At 28.3% G+C, this 24,639-nt stretch overlaps 1 protein-coding gene and 1 long non-coding RNA gene across 4 annotated transcripts in view; one reads left to right on the top strand and one right to left on the bottom strand.

Annotated features, from left to right (window-relative positions):
• LOC127290912 (protein-tyrosine sulfotransferase) overlaps positions 1-24,639 on the top strand; it is a 159,951-nt gene that overhangs the window by 98,961 nt on the left and 36,351 nt on the right. The window contains exon 1 of one of the 3 annotated variants that reach the window (XM_051319754.1): positions 15,327-16,178. The exons of 1 other annotated variant lie outside the window; for it this stretch is intronic. The gene's annotated coding sequence lies outside the window, so the exon portion shown is untranslated. Of the gene's footprint in view, positions 1-15,326; positions 16,179-16,941; positions 17,071-24,639 lie in introns of those variants that run through there. One more of the 3 variants, XM_051319753.1, reaches the window with a different exon arrangement.
• On the bottom strand, positions 13,146-15,158 carry LOC127290916 (uncharacterized). The gene is made up of 3 exons (XR_007844508.1): positions 14,998-15,158; positions 13,537-13,612; positions 13,146-13,426 (listed from the first exon to the last, which is right to left on the bottom strand). It is a non-coding gene; the product is annotated as an uncharacterized LOC127290916 (long non-coding RNA).

Genomic DNA, 24,639 nt, shown 5'->3' with positions numbered 1-24,639 from the left:
AGTTGCATACAAATCTTGTAACCATAATTTCCTTTCGATTATGTGGACTTTAATAAAGAATTTTCTGAACGTAATACATTTTATGTAATTGAACTGTCATGTCATAACTTCGTATTGTTACGTTAAATTCTGAATTACTTACAACATAGAATACGTTACAATTTTTTTCAGATTCCATTTTTAGAATGCTTTACAATAATTTTGAGTCAGAAAAAAAGTCATTTTTTCAATTTTAGAAAATATTAATAAATATATTTTTAAAGAAATAAATAAAAGTAAGCAATTATTTAAGTAAAAATTTAATATAAATAAAAGGTTGTAAAATCTTTTCGAAAAAATAAACCTCACAAAAAACATGATAATCGGTGAAAAATATGTAAAAAAAATTGGTATTTTTTAAAAAATTACTCTCTCTTCCAGCGCATTTTAACGTCAATTTATATATTTTTTATCGACAAAACAGTTTAAAGACCAATTTCCATAACAAGATAGTCGTTGCGGGTTTCTTGGATACAAAACAAATTTTCATAAAAGAGAATTTTTATTTTTTAAAAACACGAGTCACTATATAGCTATTGTCTGAAGAGTAGCCAAGGAATAATACCATAAATTATCAATACCCGTCCATGACAACGTCGTTATAAAATATTTAACAATGGTATACAAATCCACAGCATCTATCTTCAATAATTATCTAGGTAAAGAGAAAATCATCTTTAAATTTACTAAAGTAAAAGAATTATTCATAAGAAAACAAATAGAGATCAAAAGAAATCACTTGATTATTAATTAGAAGCTAATTTGATTCTGCTACAAGTTTTTCTGTTTAAAACGAAGTTTTACAAAATATGGCAACGTCGGTAAAAATATAAAAATTTGGCAACATTGGGAAAAGTTTTGGAAAGGCTAAAATTACAAGAAAAAATGATCTGACACTTTTTGACTTAATTGCTTACTTAATCTGACAAGACCCAAGGTTGGGTCCGAACAATAAAATATTGAGTCCTAAGAGCGCTCGCACAAGAAAAGACGGAGCAGTGTGCAGGATGTGTTTCAAATGAGATAGAAAAGGAAGGAGCGATATTTATATTTTTTTTTAACTCATTTGAATCATATCCTGCACACTGCACCGTCTTTTCTTGTGCGAGCAGCCTAATACACTGCAAGGCGTACGTACCGTACCGAGGTCTATAGACTTATTTAGTTATTTTAGTAATAAATTTTATTATCTATAGATTTTTTTGTTGCTTTTACAGATATTATTTCTAAGTAACAATAAGGTTTTGCATTTATGATTCATACTTTCTAATGAAGATATGAATTTGACCATAGTTTTGAACACATTTTTGTTGTATACTTTGAGTATAATATACTGCATATAAGAATACTTGAATTTATTTAGTATTTTATTAAATTAAATTTTTATCAATCTCTATTTAAAATTTTATTAAAATATTTTACACCAATTGTTACGACGTAACAAATAGTATAAAAATATGTTACTATATATTGTAAAGCAGCATTTTTGACGCGTGCAAATGACTTAAAAATATTAAAAAATGAATTTTGTAAATAAACGACACCAGGGTGGGAATCCAGTCATAATAGCTGTAAAATGTTATAAAATATAAAAATTGTTTTCTTATAATACTTACTTCATTTTGTTTAAATAATAAATTCATGTATTAACAAACCAACTTGTTAAAGTCATCAGATTAATAGCCGTCTTGTAATAAATAAATTCGATTCTGATTTGTCCTTTCGTTCTGTTATGGAAACTCTCGTGAAGCACTAAGGATTCTCGCCGGGTCACAAAGACGTTGAGGACATAACTATCTATCATTAAAATTATAAGTCATCAAAGGAAGAGCTTCCTGGTATATATATTTAGATGAGAGTCCCGAATATTCAACAACACCAAGAAGACGAAATTGCTGTTTTGTTGACGATCTGTCAAATCAATACTGGCATTTATTTTCCTAGGGACTTCTCCCATCAATCAATTTAACATTAGATATAGTGTAGGGATCTACTTTACTGACGACTGCGTATGGACTATCGGTCGCGGGTATTAGATTATTGAACATTAATTGATCTCAATGACACTGAGAAGAGAGGCCGCTGTTTAGCAACGCTTTCAAGTTTGACTCGTCAGCCATTTTACTCTCATTCTCATCCTGGTGTTCGTAGAGTTATGTTGCGTTCTATTTTTTTGCGTGCAAAATAATTATTTAAGACTGGTTCCAGAATGGAGCCAAACGCCACTCAGACGCGATGCAGCCCCATTTGCTTATCATTGCGTTGAGTTTTGCTCCATTCTGGAACTAGCTTAAAATGATGAATAAATAAAACATAAATCTTGTCTTTCGGCCTTCTGCCATTATTTAACTTTTTCTAAAATTTGAAGTGAATATTAATAAATAGCATTATTGTTATAAGTTTTGTCTAATTAATAGTGTTTATCTTTATCCCCCCCTTCTCCGCGGCCTATTGTTGCTGTAAAGTAGCAGTAGAATTCCTGCGCTGGCTTTAGTTTTTCATAATTATAGTATTATAAAACATTAATTTTTTTTTAGTTTTAGTTATTTTCCATAAAATAACGTGGCGTCATAATAAATTAAATTTAACGTTATAATATATACAATGCTCTATAATCTTTTGGTTTTGTATGCGAAAATAATTTTCAATTCTTTGTCTTTACTTTTGCTTCATAATAACGTTTTATATATATGAATTTTTCAGTTACTCTCTAACACGTGTTTCACATTTGTTTTGCATATATTGTTTTATGCAACACAGAACATCTCGTTAATCATGGCATTTTAAATTTATATATAACACCAGAGCAGAAATTCGCTATTAAATCCGCACTTTTTTTTAATTTTGTATACGCACTAATATATTTATAAATTTATGCAAATAAATGTTCATATTTCTCTTTTGAATGCATGCAATGTATTAATTAAATTCCTAGTAATTGGTATAATCAAGAGTCGAAATTTATTTTTTAAAAAACTACACACACACACACACTAATATAGAACATACCATAATATAAAATATAAAAAATATAATCCAAAAATTATTCTACCTTATTCAAAGTAATAATTATAAAAGTAGCTTTCATGATGAAATATAAATTCATCATAAATTAAATATAAAATAGTTGAAAATTTTAATCGTATTTAATTTTTTTTATCGAAATATGAAAATATTGAATAAAAGTGCAATTTTCTCTCGTATTTAAAAATAAAATGTGTAATATCAATATTTTTTGCAATGAAAGGATTATTTTGTTACATTATTTCTCGTACCAATACAATGAAGCAAAATCTCTCTATATATAGATGAAGAAATAAAAAGCGACATAAAATTGAGAATTTAATGGAATGGATTGCATCAGGTGCGCTTAATTTAGGAACTTTTGTTTTCCAGTTTTATCCATTGGATCGACCGAGCTGTGTATTTCCTTTTTGCGGTTTTAAATTAGATTCCGAATTTGTTTGGCTTCATTTCCAGCTTCAAATTGTGAGAAGCTGACGGTATAGTTGTCGGAATACAACAGTATCATTTTCATTCATTTGTTTATTTTCTTTTGTGTTTGCACTCACATTTATTAATTTACCATGTTTGTCGAGTCTACATATACATATTAAATCATAACAATTTCAATTAAACATGAATTTTTTTTTTTTATTAAAAATAACTTTTCTATATTTTATGGCAAATAAAAGTACAAAATGAAAAAATATCTACATTCTGTTGATAAACTTTGAGTAATGTGATTACTTTAATTATTATCACTCCATTAGTACATTTAATAATAATAATTAATTTGTCTTTTTCTTTACATTTTATTTTGCGTAGTATTTTTAATTTAATTTAATGTAATTGTGATATTACCTACTGTTATTACGTCTCAAATTAAAAAATAACACAACATTTAATTAATTATTTAACTTTGTCCGCTTTGGTGATTCAGTGGAATTCTGTTTCATTTATAGAGAATAAGACTCTGAACTAAACGTACAGATTGTAATGGACGAATTTCGTTTATTAAATTTAACTTTTATTTAAAATGTCGTTCCCAATCATTTCTCCAAAATATTACTTCTAATTAATATAATCGTTTAATTTAAATTAACGCGCCACAAAGTTGTAGATGCATTACATCGCTTAGCAGACGACAAAACCACACCGCTGGCAGGTTACCGAAATTTCGTCAAAGAGAAACGAGACTTCTAATTGATAAGTGATTCATTGCGCTGTAAACGTCTTTTTTATATTCTCTATAATTAAATTAAATAGTATTGTATATAATATTATTGTGCTTAATGTTTTTTTATTTGTGTTGTGTTGTGCTTTAATTGGATTAATCCAATCAAGTTTTCAGTTATCGAAGGATATTTTTTACCATAGATCCAGCGCTATAGAGATCGATAATTTGCTATCATCACTGGTGAGTTTGAACCATTGTTCTTCGCACATGATCGTATTTTGTATATAGTTTTACTAATTCTCTGCGCTAAATTTTTTCTCTAAATTGGTGAGTTTTTGGATATTTTCCACTCAACTTTGGAATAGTATAGTTAAAAATTAAATGAGTATAGTATTATAATACTGTTACTTCCGACAAATGTAACATTTAATTTTTCAATTTTTTTATATTTGATGAATATCTATGAAAACTCGTTTAAATCAGAATCTTGGAACATTGATATTTTGAATGATAACTTAAACTGGAACTTGAAGATAAAACTTGAAGGAATTTGAATAACTAACTAAATACTGGAGAAAGAATTAGAATGACTTTGAATTAGAACTCGAATAACTTGGAATTAGAAGAAAGAACTGAGAACTGGAGTAGACTATAGAACTGACTTTTTCATTAGATTCTTTAGTTTTTATATTACTATCCCTTCTTAAATTTTAAGTCGGGTGCAAATTTGGAGATAAATATTTTTGAGAGTGGAAGAAAAAGAGATTGGAAAATATCAATAATTGGATCTGTTGAAAAGTAAAATAGGACAAAATTATCAAGTAAAAGATTCCTTGTAGAATCGATAAGAAATTTATAAATAAAAATTAAGAATAAAAAGAAACTAACGAGAAACATACAATAAAATAACGCAAGATGTTACAATACTACTTATTATAATTATGATAAGTTTAGATAAAATTCTAGGAATTTGTAAGAATTTCTGTGAGTAGAAAGAGGAATTTACGTGGTTAAGCATGGATAAAGTAAAAAATAAAAATTCAAATAGATAAAATTTCCACCCCTATACTTATTTTCAGTAGGTTACTTTTAGATGAAACCTTTGAAACAATGTTCAAGCATCTAGTAATCTCAAGTTTCGAGGAAGAGCAAATAACAAGGCTTCATCCTTGGTATATATGTTGGACTTCGTTGATGAACAGATGAAGTAGTATTCTGAAAAAAAATACGTAGATTATTGAACTGACACACATGTTATTTATGTAAATCCAGAGTCTGAATGCCTTGATAATAATACAAAGTAATGTAAAATTTAATATTTTATATTTAATATTGTATATATATATATATATATATATATATATCCTATGCTAAGGTGCTTTTCACTTCTGAAAAATCATACACTAGAATCATTTGGAATTCCCTGTGGTAAAAATGTCCAAACCTAGTTTCTCCCAGGCAATTCCAAATTTATGGAAAAATAGTGAAATTCCATTTTACAATTTTGGTTTTCAATTTTATAGTATTATTTTTTATATTCTATAGTAAATTTTTATTTTTTGACTGAAATTAAGTCATATTTTATAAATGATTACTACATTCTTCATTTAATGTACAAATTATTCATTAATATTTAGTATAATTTTATTGACAATGAAAAATGAAATTCTCGCTCTCTTTTTGTTATGAAATGAAGACTTCTCGAGTTGTGGTATTATTAAGCAGTTTATATAAATAAATATTATTCTTCAAGTCAGCGAACGGAACAATCAAATTAGTAGTGCGCTGGGGGAAATTCAGCGTGCTTAATACTCATTTGGGTTCATTCGCAGTATTATATTTCCCAGAAGGAATCTTTTGTAAGTTTTCGTTGCAAAATTCACCATTTATGATAATTTCAATAATATTTATTATATCATTATTACTATATTATTAACTTTAAGAATAATTTTAAACTTTTCTGAACAAAAATAAATCAAAACCCTTGTTAAGATTCAAATAGAAAAAAAAGATTTATCATAAAAAATATATATATATATATTTTAATATATATTTATTTTACTTTAAAAGAAATAAAGCTGGAGAATAAAATCCCACGTTTTTACGAGATGTAGAATAAAAAGAGGGAAAGCGTGAAACAGTTTAGCTTTAAAAACTATAAATTACTTGAGGGTAAAGTTGTGCATTAAAGTTGTAAACAGATTTGTAAGGACAGTTACGTAAGTTTAATGTATATTTAAAATTTTCTATCTGTCCTCTCGTTTCGACTAACTGACACTGGTGAAATGAGAATCAGACATATATTTGTCTCCGATTGGAGAAGTTCGTATATATGGGTATATAGAGAGTAAGTGTATTAACGAGATTCAATTCACCTGCAGGAATACAGGTAGTGAACACTCAGACGGATCAGAAATGTTAGCTAATCAGAACAAGGCATGTGGGTAACAGCTATTGGTGCTATTGGACCTTGCACAGTTGAGCTTATCGGTAAACTGATAATCAAATTTGCTCTGATGAGGATCACTCGTAACAGTAAACCAATGTTAATTTTGACCTTCCTTAGAAATTCTAGGTATTGTAACCTCCGTATATTCTCTTTAACTTTGTTGAAATATGATTTAATTAAATAATAACATAAAATAAAGTAGATAATGCAATCGTGAAGGGAGATAGAAACAAAGATCAATATTTAATTGAAGCATTTAAAGAAATTTTAGAATAAATTTTGTCTTTTATGGATGAAATTGTGTATATAAATATAGAGTTCGGTTTTGCTGTAAAGCAAATGTCACTTGAAGTGCCACGTGATCTTAAACAAAATGACGAATGTTTCCCTTAGAAGCTGCATCGTGTAGCACTGTTAGAGTATATATACCTTTTCCTAGAATAATTAATTAACAGCGTGCAACCATTAATTCTTGAAACCCGTGAGATTAATTGCAGCTTCTCCATGTGAAGGCGCAGCACGTGCGAAATCTCGCGAGAACATTGAACCATGATCGTATACAAATTATAAGGAACAATTTTATCCTACTATTTGGTAAATTTTTCCAAATAACGAGTCATGTCTCACTAATTTTAAAGAAATCCGATCTTTGATAATAAAATTAATTGAAAGAATATGTTTTGAGAAAAGAAAAAGTACTTTAAAGCTGACAAGAGTAATTTTTTATTGAATAAAGTTGTATCATGAGTTCTTAAGCGGAAGAGAAAACATTCATTCTCCAAGTCTTGTGATGGTCTTTAGAGTGCTTAAAAAGGAAAAAAAATTCCTAATGGTATAGCATGCGCGCAAGAGTACTTTATAGCAGCTTGTGTCTATTTTTCCGGTAGCAACTTTCAACGAGAACGCCTTTTAAACTAGGGACCTGTTCGATCCTCAACTATATACGTACAATGTATGTATATATATTTATATACTCTCATACTCCCAAGTCCTGTCGGCGGATGAAAGATGAGAACAATCGCCATGTATCGCATCTCCCTGAGGTGAGAGAAAAAATTCTCATCCCAGGTCCCTGGTGTCGTTCGAAATTGTTAGTCTCTGTCATTCCTTCTTCCATTGTCTACTTCGTTCCATTGCTGAGGTTCTACATCAACCTTTGTAATAGTGTTTAGCTCCTGGCTACGACAGATTGGACGTATTCTAGTTTTTCAAACCTAAATAGGTCATATCAATACTATCTCACCTTTCACGAAAAAAAAACAAAAGAATTTTTACCACGCTGTTCTATATAACTAGAGTTTTTATTATTATTAATTATCTATTACAATACTTTTCAGACATAAATTAAATTTTTATCTATAAAGTGAGTTAAAAATTTACTTTAAAAAAAATTAATAAATTTAATCATCTAATTTAGAAAATTTATTTTTCGATTTACACAATTTTAAGCATTAATCACTCCACTTTCCTAAATTCTTGACCACACTAATCTGACAATTCGACTTTCCGCAAATCACACCTCATACTCCCTACCTAATTTCTCCCACTTTCTTTGACAATATTCTGTCATCTGTTCTTCATACTATTATGAACAACATCAAAAGGAATACTCAAAAACATTGCAACAACATTTGGAGAAATTAATATATATAACACCGTCCGACACGATTTTTCACACACGAAAAAATCAGTGATTTTCAGAAAATAGGACCAAAAAAAAGATACCCGTGTCTGGCCGTTTTGCTAGATCAGGTCATTTTTTGCTTTAAGGGGTTATCAGCGACCCCAAAAACCTTCATGTAACAAGTTTCAAGTGAATTCGATGAACTTTTATAAATTTCGACCGCTATATTGAATCCGCCATTTTGAATTTTGAAAATCTGACATCAGATTCGTAATCAGCGACCCCAAAAACCCCTAAGTAACAACATTCAAATGAATTGGTGAATTTTTATAAATTTCGACCGCCATATTGGATCCACCATTTTGAATTTTGAAAATCTGACATCAGATTCGTAATCAGCGACCCGGAAAACCCCGAGATACCAGGTTTCATAAAAAATTATTAATTTGTACAAGATTTCCTATCACCTTTCATTTAATGGTTGTTTTTACCCCTGAAAGCAAAAAATGACCTGATCTAGCAAAACGGCCAGACACGGGTATCTTTTTTTAGTCCTAGTTTCTGAAAATCATTGATTTTTTAGTGTGTGAAAAAAAAATTTGAATTTTGTCAGACGGTGTAATCACTTGGACTTCTTCAACTTTAAACTTTCTCTACAAAATCAATTTTTACTGCAAATTCTGAATAGGATGCAAACAAGTTTTTATTTTTTTTAAATCTGAAAATATTTTTGAAACTATTCAAAATAGAGGAAACTGTTTTTTTTTGTCTTTAAAAAATATCTTCTTTCCATGTAAGAAAGTTTTATAAAAACTCTATTTTTTGAATGAAAAGTGAGTCCAAGATTAAAAATTCTTACAATAATAATAAGTTTTATGCTGAACGCATTGAGGTGCGACAATGCAATTGTTGAAAAGCGTCTTGTTAAAGTCCAACGTAATTTTGAAATTTAATTGTATTACAACAATGGACGAATGAAACGCGGCATGATGCTTTTGGCGGAAAATGGAAGATAATAAAGAATATAAAAAAAGGAACTTGACATTCAAGCAATGTACCCCTTTTTATGGAAAAAAGATGATTTCTCTTTTCTATATTTTATTATCATATTTTTTTATTCTTCTTCATTTTATGTACCCGAGATTATTTTAATTAACTTATTCTTATATAAGTTGTGTTTTAGTTTATACATAAATATTTTACATTTAAATAAGTGGAAGAAAATTAAATTCCAAAAAGAAATTGTTCCACTTTCTACTTTTTTTCTAAAAACACCTATATATTCGAATTCAAGTAATTTACAGTGGCTGCAATATGACCGCACGAACATGGCACCGCATGTGCTCACTAGTACCGTTAAAAAAATTAGAAGCTGCGGAATATTATAGAATATATATGTATATATATATATATATATATATATATATATATATATATATATAAATTAATATAAAAAAGAAATCTTTGTTACTGGGATGTAACAGTCCTCTAGAATTGTTCAATGTCCCGATTGCATATAAAATTGTTTTTGGCTGCTTTTTTAAAATATATATATTTTTTTATTCTATACGTGACGTTTTAAAAACATTCATTCTTCTTTACACTCATACTGTAAAGGTGCCTACCGCGAATTTCGATGAATTTATTTACGGAAAGCAAGAACAGTGCATAGATAAGAAGTTATGTGATTTTTTCTATTACGCGTTTATAGTGTACCGTGTAACGTGAGTAATGTTATCGGTGATACCTTCAGCTTAGTGATCTCTATTCACAGAAGGATGAATTCAGCTTCCTTGGCTGGCCATTGTCTCAATCCCAGGGCAATAATCTTCATCTCGCTATTTTGTAAACATAATCTCATCCTTAAATGTTGGAGTGGAAGTAATTACCCATTAGTAATAAAATCATCATCATGGAGAGTGGACGTACCTCTGCATCAACTGTCAACTTCGAGGATTACGAGGGAGGCCTAGCAGAGTGCTCCTTGCCGAGGTCAATCTTCGATTGGCACAAGATCCTTGTTCTGTTCTTCTTTTTGATACACGTTATGCTATTGTACTTTCATCCATTCCTTTTTGTATTATAGAACGTTTAGTCTTGAAGGTTGAAAGTTCTTGAATTACAGCTTTAGCGTAGAACGGTTTTTTATACAACTTTCGATTGATGATTTTTTCTTTTTACTTTCTTTTTCCTGTGCCGTCTATTTTTTGGAATTATCAACAATGGGGAATTGTATGGTGAATTCGAATTCATTATTGCTCCTTCAAATTTCATTTTAGTGATTATTCGTTCTTTTTCTTCATTTTGAGAAGGTGAAAATGGATATTGTCTGGTATAAATAGGTATACCATCGGTTGTATGAATCCTGTGTTAAACCAAGGGAGTTGCTGTTAATAATTCACCTGTTAAATGGAAAATATCCTGATATTTGTTCACTATTTTTAAAACGTGGTTTTGTTCTACCTCGTTGAGATGAGAGAGACGTAAACATTTCACTACTGCTTGATATCTGTTGGCGGTATTGTCAAATTTATATCTTTCTCAGTAGTATTTATTGCATACACGTGGCAATGTCCATTGGAGTTGGTTACAACTGATTCGCCTATAAATACTCCATCTTGAGTTTTCATAAAAGGTAAATATTCTTCCTTAAGACTATCAATTAAAATTTTGACAGGCATTACTTGACGTGATCTAGATTTAACTGTTGAAGTTTGAGGTTCTTGTTTTATTCTGGGTGTTAATTTCTTATAGTTTTTTAGTGATTTTTCGTCAATAAATGGAATTGGATTTACAGAATTTGAGCACATAACTATGGTGTGGTGCCAAAAGGATATTTGAACTTTTTCTTGACGTAAATATTCCCTACCTAAAATACAATTAACATCTATAATTAAATGTGGTGAAACAACATGCATTTGTACTTCAACGTCACCTAATGGTATCATCGTGGTTCCTAATGTACTGATTTTGGATTGTGGTATTCTAGTTAGTTCAATGGCATTACCTTCCATTACTATGACGTCATCTTCCAACAAATTTAATTTAATAATGTTAACATCTACTCCTGTATCTATAAGAAAATATCCCTCTTTATTTTTTATATAAGAGGAAGTAATTCTTATCACTGGTGATTCACTGTTGAATCTTGTTTGTCGGATTCGCGTTTCAACAGAACTCGAACACTTGTTTGACGCTCGGTTTTCTCTTCGCTCGTCGTCGCGTTCGAACGGCGAGCACTGTTGTAGTTTAAAGTATTGTTTGTCCTAGGTAGTACAGGTGATTAAATGCGTTTGAAAAAAATATTCCTGAAATTTACACATTTTTTGACTTTCTATAAAGTAGGCGCCCCCTTAAGATGTTCCTCTTTTTAAGGCAGCTTTGCTGAATTTACGCAATGCAATTTCCATTCCAATTACTAGCGCTGATTTTAAGAGCATTTGAACCTTCGTGACGTCACAAATCATGGCGCATGACACGCAAACTTCTCAGGTATCTGAAAAGCACAATTTTAAATATTTTTTAAAAAAACCTTTTGGAAAATGTTCAGAATAACATAGACTCTGTCTGTCATGTGCGGAAAATTCAAAATTTTGCGTTTAAAACGTTTTTTAAACAATTTGAAGGTCACAAATCATGGCGCATGACACGCAAACTTCTCAGGTATGTGAAAAGCACAATTTTGAATATTTTTTAAAAAAACCTTTTGGAAAATATTCAGAATAACACAGACTCTGTCTGTTATGTGCGAAAAATTCAAAATTTTGCGTTTAAAACGTTTTTTAAACAATGCCTACATATAAGCAATTCGTGTATTTTTCCTTACTTGTGACAACCAACTTAAACATTGTTTAAAAAACGTTTTATACGCAAAATTTTGAATTTTCCGCACATAACAGACAGAGTCTGTGTTATTCTGAATATTTTCCAAAAGGTTTTTTTAAAAAATATTCAAAATTGTGTTTTTCACATACCTGAGAAGTTTGCGTGTCATGCGCCATGATTTGTGACCTTAACATTGTTTAAAAAACGTTTTAAACGCAAAATTTTGAATTTTCCGCACATAACAGACAGAGTCTATGTTATTCTGAACATTTTCCAAAAGGTTTTTTAAAAAATATTCAAAATTGTGCTTTTCACATACCTGAGAAGTTTGCGTGTCATGCGCCATGATTTGTGACGTCACGAAGGTTCAAATGCTCTTAAGACTCATCTTAAAATAGGATATTCTTTTTGCTAATAAAAAATTATCATTATTAGTTGATTATTAAAAAACTGTCCATCACGTATTTAGTATTTTGTATGTATTCACAATTTCATTGATCTTTCATTGAATAGTACCCGTGTATATAATATTTGCTAGATTGCAATACAGGTACATATTTAGGTAGATTAAACGATATTATTATTTAACTATAGTAACTAAATTACATATTTTATAAAAAAAATTATGTACATTACTATAAAAATTAAAAAAAATTGTTTAACGTAATTTTTCATAATTTTTTAAAAGAAATTTCAATATTTATCTGCATAAAAAGTACAGAGGTACCCGGGTACCTTGTCTGCGTTTAAAGGGTGAAGAAACTTTGTTTATTATTTCCGAATAAATAAATAAAAAAGGTACATTATAAATAATATTAAAACACTTTATATGGATAAATTTGAGAAGTCAAAAAACCTTAAATCGGTACGATTTTAAAAATTACGAAAAAAACCAATTTGAAAATGCAAAAGTTACCCGGGTACCTCGTCAGTCCCATAAAGCTTAAAGATGACATCAAATCAAGAAACTATACGGAATAAAATATTTCTGTGTCAAATAGGATATTGTAAAAAATTTAAAAACTAAATACAGTTATATATGAAATATATTTAAAAGTACAATTATATTACACATTTACAATTTATTCTTATTTTCTATAATTTCTGAAGTATTGTCTAAGAGTTTTTGAAAAAATTTCGAAAATTCTTCATCTGAATTGAGGGTCTTTATTTCTACTTGTTCATTGGTTCGAATTTCTTTTATTATTTCCAATTTTAAATTTTGCTTTGTTTCAAATCTTTTTCTGACCTTAATTCCTCCTCGTCTTTTAATTTTAAAAATGTTGATTTCTGGAATGTCACTCATTTTCTGTAGAAAAATAATAAAATATTACATAAACAAATATTTAACTATTTTTAAAAATTTTATTTTATTTTAGGAATTTTAGAGAATTAAGGAAAGAATTTTTTCAATTCTACCTTGACAGGTGTGCCGGGCGGCACTAAGTGTCAATGACGAATCTGTCATGTTCCGGGCGGCACAATTGAACAGGTTCTAGTAAAATATGTTTTATTAATTTTTAACAATTCAAGAAAATCCAATTAACCGGAAATACAATGTGCCGTTAGACACCAAAGCAGCAAAAGGCGAGGTTAAATTTAATATTTAGATCTATTTTAAAATTTTGGAGGAGCTCTTTTTTAGCTCTGTATTTTTTTGTGTATACAAGGCAGATCTTCTTTATTTTAATTATTTAACAAACATTTAACTAAAATTCTTCTTTAATTATTTTTAATAATTTTAATGAAATTCTTCACAAATTCAATTATCTTAAAATATTTTTCAATAAAAAAGTTTTTAAAACTCAATAATTTAAAAAAAATTTTAAAAAACCACAAAATAAAATTACCAAACATTTCAATTCAAAATCACTTGAAATTCAATTATTTTCAAAATTTTCAATTTAAAACCTTCTAAAATATAAATATACTCAAAAAACTGAAATTTTTTTGTTTTTTTATTGAGATTTAGCCAGGCCTAGAACTTATACTGCTTGACCGATTTGTTTGATACTCAGTGATATTGTTTGTTAGGTTGACGTCTTGATATGTGTTTGAGGGACTTTTGTTAGATTAAATATTTTTTCAAAAGTTTTAATTTTTTATACAAAAAAATGCACTTTATGAGATTTAGCCAGACCTAAAGTAAATACTATACTGGTGCGATTTGTTGGATACTCAGTGATAGTGTTTGTTGGGTTAAAATCTTCATATATGATTAATAAAAATTTGATTGCTCTCCGTTATTAATTGACAAAATTATACATATTTAAAAAATTTTTTTAAACATTTAAACACACAGATACCACTAGATATCAAATTTTCATAAATAGTTAAAAATCAAATACCTAATATTTCTTTTAATTTTTATGACAATTTTGAGATAATTGAAATCCTCAGGACAAATTTTTTTATTGGTTACTTAAGGGTTTTCAAGGTCGCTGATTTTTTTTAATTATTGCAGAAAAGGAATGAGATTTCTATCTTGACAGGAGTGCCATGCGGCACCAAATATCAATGCCAAATATGTCATGTAACGAATGGCACAAATGAACAAATTCTAGTAGAATATATTTATATATTTTAATATTTTTATCAATTCAAAAAAATTCAATTGATAAGTGTTCCGAGCGGCACCAAATAACAAAACAAGAAATACAATGTGCCAGTCGGCACTAAAGCAGTTCTCGCTTAGTCTTCTTAAATTTGTCAAAATTATCAAGGATATTATTAAGAATTAAAGAGTATCAGACAATTGAGCCTGGCGAAACCAAATATCGTATCGTAATTCATGATCTTAAATTTAGAGATTATGTTTTCAGGTGTCAACTAATGTTATATTGAAAATACAAGCGAATGATAAGTTATTTTTATAGTTACCTTCTGCCTTATACTTCTTTAGCTGTACTTTGTCTGTAATATAAATTTTGACCATTTATATACCTGCTGACAGCAGGTATATAATACAGTAAAATAATAAAAAAAACCGCTATTAAGTTAAGACATAAATTTTTTGTATTCATTTCATGTTCACTTTGCTTCTGCATACAGATATGGAGAATAGATGCAGTATATTAAAACTTTAGATTAAAATTTAATACCTAAGCTACATCAAAAGTCACGTTTTTACGAGGGGCTGTTCACTGAAAATCCAATTGAACAATATTTGAGAATTCATTAAAGATTTTTAATGATTGCTAGTCATTTTTGTAATTCCTATTTTGAAATTCAGGGAAATAGTGCTTTCATTTTATTTGAAGTAATTACTTGCAAGAGTAAGATTGCAAGAAAAATAAATTAATTGTATAATTCGCCGCCGAATTCGCTCGTATGTCTCCGTAACCATTCGTGACTCGCAACAATTCTTACTGCATGATTTAGAATTTTACTGGAATCGACGAGATTCGTTTGGATTCGCATAGTATTCGACAAATTCGAACGTCCTTTTCAATAATCGTCGGTAATCTCCAATTAAAATACAATATATTCAGAATCCAGAAATTTACATTTTCTTATGTTAATTGATGAATATTCGGAAGATACCTAGTATATTCTCTACATTACAAATCGGGTATTCGAGAGTGAACAGCCCCTCGCGTTTTTACATATTTTTATTTCGAAAATTTATATACTGCTGATCACAAGTACATAATATTGCAATACAGTCAACCATCTCAGTTAACCCCCTCTCAGTAAAGCCGCTTCCCCAGTTTGTCGAGCGAGCTTTTTCCCTACTACCCAAGTAGAAATGTGCCACTGGAATAGTACTGACCCAACACTGCCAGTCAGTATAACAGTACTGGGCCAGTAGTGGACCAACCCTGGCAGGTAACGCTGTCCAGTACTGATTTTGTCCTGCTCACCAGTAGGGGAGACCGAGGAGGAAAGTAACAGAGGAGGAAAGTAACAAAGCTTATAACTTTTAAACAAATTATCGGATAGACATGGTTCAAACATATTTTTAGTCGGCACTGTTCCCCCTTCCTCCTCCATAGTGTGTCCGAGCCTGACAGAAAAGGCTAGGTCTGATTCCGGTGTGACGTGCAGAAAAAACGTCAAAAGTAAGTTTTCGTTCAAATTTTCAAAGTCTCGTATTTCTTTAATTTTATTGTTTTTCAAAATGTGCCTTTCGTTATTTTATAGCCTTATTATCTGTCTTTAAGTTGTGCTTAAACAAACAATTTAACATTTGTGTAGTTTTAACTTTTTTGTTGACATACAAGAAAAAAGCGACCGAGGAGGAAAGTAACACGCTACTTTTCTCCTGTTGTCGATATTGTCCATGTTTTAACTAATGATTGAAGCAAATCGTATTTAATTTTACGAATAACAGAGATTTATTTAAGAAAAACCTATAAAATATCTTTAAGAAAAAAAATGAGCTAAATTCATAAAATGTTCGAAATATGTGCTAAATATGTCCCAAATATGTGCCAAATAAGTATAAAGTGTACTTAAACTTTCATGTGTTCCTAATAAAAATATTTCTAATTAATAATAGTCATTAGTCTAAAGAATTTTACATAATTTTATACTGTTACTTTCCTCCTAGGAGCTTGTTACTTTCCTCCTAAGAGCTTGTTACTTTCCTCCTCGGGGGTGAGGAGGAAAGTAACAGATGAAGAGCTTGCGTAAAAGTTATACTGTGAACTGTCAATTTATTATAAATGTTTAATTCAAATTTTATTTAAAAGGTGAATGTCCAAGCTTTCATTTAATATATTGGACAAATTTATCCGACAAATATTTTTAATGTTAGCATAAAAAAACTGATTTTTGTTACTTTCCTCCTCGGTCTCCCCTACTAACGTAGTACTAGAATAATACTGGCATAATACTGGCAAAGTACTCATCCGGACTTAAAATCTCACTTTTTTACAAAATGCTAAAACACGCTTTCCAATGCAAATTTCATCCTTATTAGCTTATTACTCCCATTTTTACCACGAACAGGTAATGTGAAGCCAATAATAGTTAATGTTATTTAGAATATATAAAATATTATTAACAATAAATAATTAAAATAATAATTATCATTTATATTAATTAAATTATTTTATTTTTAATAAATTATTTTACAAAAAATAATTTGTGTTGTAAATTTTTTTATTTTTTTAAATTCATAATATTTAATTTTTTTTACTTTGCACTTATACTTAATTTAATAATTATTTAATAATTGATATTACACATGAACAAATATTGTACTTATAACACTTAAAACTAAGAACGAAAAATCTCGCACGCACGGGGGATCGAACCCTAAACCCTTAGAACGCAAGTCAGATACGCATACCGCACAGCCGCGCTGGCTTGAAGTGCTGACTTGAAGTAGTTCACCTAATACAAAAGTTTTGATTTCAAAGTTTGTATTATCTATTGATCACGAAAATAAAATGAATTTATTCTTAAATTTTTTAAATCCACAAAATTTTTTCAATTTTTACAAAGATTTAATGAAATAAAACTGGATATCAATTTCAGTTAAATATTTTTAATAAATTATTTTTACCGTAAATAATATTAAAACAGACAAAAATGATTGATGAATTACATAATTAAAAATAAGTTAATAAAAGACGACTGTAAAATATGAATGGTAAAAAATTTTTTAAATTTAATATTTAATTATTAATAATATTTAAAAATTACAGTGAAAAAATTACATTTGCTTTATTTTTAAAACTATTAGAAAAAAATTCTCAACTTATTGTTATTGTATGCATGATAAATAACTTAATGCACATATTTCAATGAGTACTAAAATAACTAAAAAAACATAAATATATTTTATATAGGTATATAATAATACATTACAATTACATCCAAAATTTTGAGGGAAAGTATTCGAAAGAAATTAATATACATTTTTTTAAATAAAAAATCATCGTTTTCTACCTATTGAAATAATTTAAAGACTTTTTCATTTAATGTTTTTTATCACCGACATAGTACTGATTCGGTGTGAATGACAGTGTACTGCCAGTACTGGTTTTAATATTTTTTACCTCCGACATAGTACTGATTCGGTGTATTAGTCAGTACACTGCCAGTACTGAAAGTCAATACCGACAGCCAGTATTGGATCAGTACCATGCCGGTGTTTAATTACGGCGAGCTACGGATATTTTTACTTGGGTACTATTGGTTTATGAATGGTTCACTTTTTCATGTGTATGATGCTGAAGTACGCAACCCCCTAAAGTATCACATGGTGTATGGGATGACCCCTTACTAATATTATAATTTTTTATTGATTTTAGTCTTTTTATTTTAGAATAACTATGAAGAGTTGTCGAAATAAAGTCTAGAATGTGATTGTTAGGGTTTGGTGATGATAGAAGGGATGTTTTTTAGAAATATATCAATAAAAGACAAAATTTCAGAAGTTTAGCAATATAGAAAACAAAAAAAAATATATTTGTAGTGACTGAAGATGTAGATACAAGTTTTCATAAAGAATGGACATATAATTTTTCGTGTTTTTGTTGAATTCATATAGGGGTTGTTTTAGTTCTAAGGGTTGCACTTCAGTAGCGTGTTCAGACATCTTTGATGATTTCAAGAATCGTTAAAACATGTTAATTAAAGAATTTAAAAAATTTTTAATTTTCTAGATGTTTAATTTTTCTGGATGATTTCTGATTAGATAATTTTAAAATTATTATCGAAGAAAAATTTTCTGACGCAAGTTAATTTGAACATATAGGTAGTTTTAAAAAAAATATTAATATAAGAAAATTAGAAATTTTACTATTACAAAACATTGTTTTTAAAAATACGTAAATTTGAAATTTAGAAATAGAAATATATGTATATTAATAAGAACTATAAAAAAAACTAACAATACCAAAAAAAATAAAATATTTTTAATGTAAAATACATGTCATTAAGATATATCTTTCTTTTATTTTTCAATTCGCATGCATTTTATATAAAAAAATATTTAAAAATTTTCCTCAAAATTTTATTAGTTTCTTAAATTTCTTAGGTCTCTTAAAATTTGTCGTTCAAAATGATAAATGGTAAAATTTACAATTATTTTTAATAAAATAAATAAATTTTCTTAATAAACAAATCTTTTAACTTTATTTTGCATATTTTTTTGACAGTAATTATCCAGCGTGTTCAAAACCTAAATTGTGTTTATTTTATCTTAAGAATTACATTTTTTATGAATTAATTTAAGAAGAAATTGCATTTTCTTTTTACATTTTTTTAATATGCCAAAAATTTTTAATGTGGATTTTATAGATAAGATCGTTAACTAAAATTCAGTTACAGAATTGAGACGAAGAATTAAGTAGAAGGGAAATAGCAACTGTTCTGCTGCGTGATGTTCGGTTGACCCCACAAGACCATTACGTTAAATGACAACAAATTTTCTCTTAAAATAATTTGTTTTTAAAATTGTATATAAATGAATCTTTAAAATTTGATTAAATCAATTTTAATTTATAATTTTATTAAAAAGTTGTTTTTAACAATCAATAAAATTATAAATTCATTGATTTCATCAAATTTTCAATGATTCCTTTGTACAATTTTAAAAATAAATTATTTTAAGAGAAAATTTGATGTCAAATAATAATTAACATTTTGTGTTTTTTTTTAAGTTAGTGAATGCAATCGTACTTTTTATTCAATTTATCTGAGTACAAAACTCTCCAGAAAAAATATGACAATAATTAATATTCTACATTAAAAATACCTATTAATTTTTATTTATATAAATAAATAATAATTACTGTCATTATTCAATTATTATATAGGTAATTAATCTATAATTATTTTTAAAAAAACTTTTTTAGTAATTTAAAGTTCAGAAAGAGTTTGTAGTAGATTTACGAAAAAAGTTTTACTGCTTTAAAATTTATTCGTTTTGAAAAATATGTCTATTTCAAGAGAACAATAAATAAAATATCTAAGAAGCTTTTAATGTTTTAAGGAAAATGTTTAAATATTTTTTTATGTCTAATGCACGCGAATCTTAATATCGCATGCATTTTACATAACAAATATTATTTTATTTTTCTTACATTTGATGATTTTTTATATTTCTTATTTATGTTTCTAGTTTTAAATTTAAAATTTACGTATTCTTGAAAACAATGTTTTAAAGTAGTAAAATTTCTACTTTTTTTAAATATCAACATTTTACAAAATTATTAAAATCAAATTTGATTTTTGTCGCTTTATTTTACTACCTACCCGTGTGGAAAAGTGATGCGGGCCCCCAGCAGGGGCCCTTATGGATCGCCCTCATGCCATGAGGGCCGCATATGGATGATCCATAGGGGCCCCTCATGGAAACGACATGCTCATCGATGAGGGCGCCCGCATGGGCGATCCATGAGGGTGCCCCTACGGGCGCCCTTATGGGCCCTCACGTTTGCCCTCAAGTTTGCCATAATGTTTTTTAATCAATAATATTAATAATAAAAGTTAATTAATAATAAACAAGCTTAAGTTATGAATAAATAACATATTTATTTAATAATTATTCAATTTTAAATTAAATTCTTACTCAAATTGAATTTATTAATTAACGTTCTAATTAATTAACTGTCGGATATAATTAAAAGTAATAATAAATTAATTAATTAAAAAATTAAAAAATATGTAATTTATGCATACTATTAACGGATATTTTCATTTTTCAATTAATTCATACATAGAATTAATGATTAAACGCAAACCTGAGAAATAAATAAATCTAACGCATGGGGGGAATCGAACCTACGACCTACGGACTATGAGTCTAACGCTTTACCAACTACGCTACGCACGCTACTTCAAAACGAATGCTAACTTCTTGATGCTATTTAAACTTGAAAAATACCTAACAAAGAAAAGTGCTTAACATCATTTAGTTAAAGTTAAGATATTAAATTATATTTTCCAATCAAATGCAATTTATAAAATATAATTAATTATATGCTTTATGATTATTATCATGAATCATCTCAGGTGAATTTTCAAAAAAGTGTAAATATATTTTTATTAAAAATGCGTTTTTCGTTGTTTTGAATCATTGGAAACATTCATTTTTTGTTGATGAAAAAATATTTGACTTTTGGACTTAGAAAATTTTGCTAATCGATCATGAGGGCGATCCATGCGGGCCCCTACGGTGGCCCTCATCTATTTTGCCATAAGTGTGAGTGTTATTTTCAAAAAAGTGTAAATATATTTTTATTAAAAACGCGTTTTTCGTGGTTCTGAATCATTATAAACATTAATTTTTTGGTGATAAAAAAATATTTGATTTTTGGACTTAGAAAATTTTGCTAATCGATCATAAGGGCGATCCATGCGGGGCCCCTACGGTGCCCCTCATGGATTCGCCATATGGATCAGCCCTCATGGGCCCCCGCCGGGGGCCCCGAACTCTTGAGGGCAAGATCGTGGCTTTTTCCACACGGGTAAACATTTTTTTATGTCGAAAAAACAAATATTTTTCCTAATTATAACATATTCTAAATAAATTTTCTCCTATTTGATTCAAAAAATGAAATTTCGTGTAAAAATAATTATTTTAATTATTATAATTAATGAAATTGTTTAAAATGAAAATTGGAATATTTTAGAATTATATATATATAGGTATATATGGGCGATTCCACGTAAACTATATAGTCGAGGTTTTAAATTCGGGTAAATATATTTTTCTGAAGGGGAGGATGGGGCAAGGATAGTTAAGGGGCAAGGATAGTTAGTTGCTGTTATGCTTAGACGGCTTGCTCAAATATCGCGTCATTCATGTTATATTTGCGTCTTAACACCAATAGATGATAATAAAAATTGGAAGTCAATCTGCCACCATTTGCGAAGTCAGGAGTTTATTTTTGTAAAAAGTCTGTTTTGCTAAAATGTCAACGTAGTGTTTATCATATTGTTTTCTATATTAGTGCTTCCGAATATTTATTTAACTAAGTGTTTTTCAGAGTGGAATTTCCTACAGAACACGAATATCGTATTTATTTTCACATTAATTCACGTCGTGAATTATAAAAACATGTTTAATTGTTCTTTTTAGGTTGATATACATAAATGGTGCTTATTGACCAAGAAATTGGTAATCATTTGAAGAAAATTGGTTAAACCTCAGATTCTAGTTCAGACGAAATTTAATGCAATAATTAATATTCAGAAAATGTTCAAAACATGTTGTTAATACTATCACAGAAAATTATAAGGTATTTAAATAAGCGTTGCAGCTTATTTTAATACCTTATAATTTTCTGCGATATATATTAATATTAAATAGTCTAAAACCAATAAAATAAAGAAAACGAAAATTTATAGTTAAAATTTTTTTTATTTTTTCATTCGTATCTCGTAGGGGTACGATATTTTCGTGGCCAGCTAGCTTAGCAACCACATAGCAACACTTATTTCAAGGCCTTTGTTATGACATGGGTTGTGAATAATCTTATAACTAAATTATTTTTCAAATTTATGTATAAATATAATGCAATTGAACGAGTGTTTTTTCTCTTTTTTTAAATTTTAAACTAAATAACTTCTTTCCTTTTGTCAACTGTATAACTATAATAAACAATACTTCTGGAAGGTTAATAGCACAAATGTACACAGGGGATTAGATTCTTTTGGCAGAAAGACTACATTTTTCACATATGATTATTACTTTTTCCTTTTTTTTGCCTGTTTTTTAACTTTTGCAAATTTTTTTGATGCCCGTCCCGACCAGCAAAGACCTTGGCGCCAGAATATTTTACATTAAAATATCCAAAAGTTAATTAAATTTTTGATAATTACCAGACTAGTTCAGAAAAATGATAGGAAACACTTCCTAACAAACCGCGGAGAGGGGGGTAAGGAAAAACACCATTAATTAAATAGAATGTATCAAAAAACTATTTATTAATAATTACTTCAAATTTTGAAATATTAAGAAAGTGTCAGAAGACAGAATAATAACGATTCATATCTATTTATTTAATTTTAAATAATAATGAGATCGATTCAGAAGGAACGACTCATAATATTAATTAGGGGACTCACCGCCCAGTTTTTACAACTATGATGAAGCCTCGTCTCACAATTTTAAAATTACTACATTTTTAATTTGATACAAAAAAAAGAAAGAATATAGATAGAATACTGACACCAGTATGAGAATGAGAGTAATAATGGCTGACGAGTCAACTCGAAAGCGTCGCTAAACAGCGCCCTCTCTTCTCGGTGTCATTTAGATTAATCAATATTCAATAGTTTATTTCATCCATGATCGATAGTTGATATACGACCGTCGGTAACGTAGATTCAAGAACTATCCTACGTAGAGTTGATTGACGTGAGAAGTCCATAGGAAATTGACTGCCAGTATTGATTTGACAGATCGTCAACAAGACAGCAATTTCGTCTTCCTGATGTTCTTAAATATTCGGGACTTTCATCCAAATATATACAGCAGGAAGCTCTTCCCTTGGTGATTTCTATTTCCAACGTATTTATGACCCAGCGAGAATCCTCAATGCCTCGCGAGAGTTTTCATAACAGAACAAAATACTCACTAAATAATGTGAGTATCAAAAGAAAACAATTTTTATAATTTATTATATTTTACAGCCATTATGGCTGGATTCTCACCCTGGAGTGGGATTACAAATAGCGACAGCGCTACGAAGCTATCGGGTGACTTAAAAAATTGGTATCATTTTGATAAATTTAGGTTCGTACAATTGTTTTTCTGTGTTTTTTTCTCATATTTGCTTTATTTTATAATTTAACAATTTTTTTTTAAAATCAAGAATGTATCAAATTCATAAGGATTTCCCACGATGAAGAAATGAAGCAATTAAAAGAAGTATCTAAAAGGCTGACAAATTTTTCAAGTGTAACACTTCGAGGCAATGATAATTATTAATATTATTACATTAACACTTTTATTTCCAATTTCTATCCTTACAAAAAATCAAGAAAATTATTCAATTTTCTCCAATAATAATAAACTATTTACTTTTCTTTTTTATATTAATAATTAAATATTTATAGCATTTATGTTTATTATTTTTTTCATAGGATTAAAAGTTTCTATTAGACATTGTCTAAAATGGGAAAAAAATTTAATTAAAAAAATGTTAAAGATATAACCTCAGAAATAGAAGTTTTGTTCTCACGCAAGGGTTCACTAAAAAAATGTATAGGGCATTTTTTGTGAGTTAAAGAGTTTTTAAAAAAATGAAAATTTAAATTAATTTAATTAAAAAATTAAAAAATAATTAATTTAATTTAAAAAATTTATCAATTTTTAAATTTAGGCTGGTAAAGAATATCCTAATTTTAAATCTCATGCAATTATTATTTTTAATTCCTGCAATAAGATTAATTTTTATAATTTTTATTTATTAAATTAAATTAAAAAAATTTATTTCCCTTTATAAATTATTTTAACATTAAACTAGATAATTTATTTTTAAAGTTGTTATTTATTAAATTAATAGGTTATTTGCAATATTAAAGTATAATTTATTTCGTCACTAGTTAATTATTTTA

Source organism: Leptopilina boulardi, unplaced genomic scaffold (genome assembly GCF_019393585.1).
Source record: "Leptopilina boulardi isolate dan_hultmark-lab unplaced genomic scaffold, ZJU_Lbou_2.1 LbouV2_95, whole genome shotgun sequence".
In the NCBI taxonomy this organism is placed as follows: domain Eukaryota; kingdom Metazoa; phylum Arthropoda; class Insecta; order Hymenoptera; family Figitidae; genus Leptopilina; species Leptopilina boulardi.
Note: the sequence above shows the minus strand (reverse complement) of the source record. Positions and strands in the feature narration are given on the sequence as shown.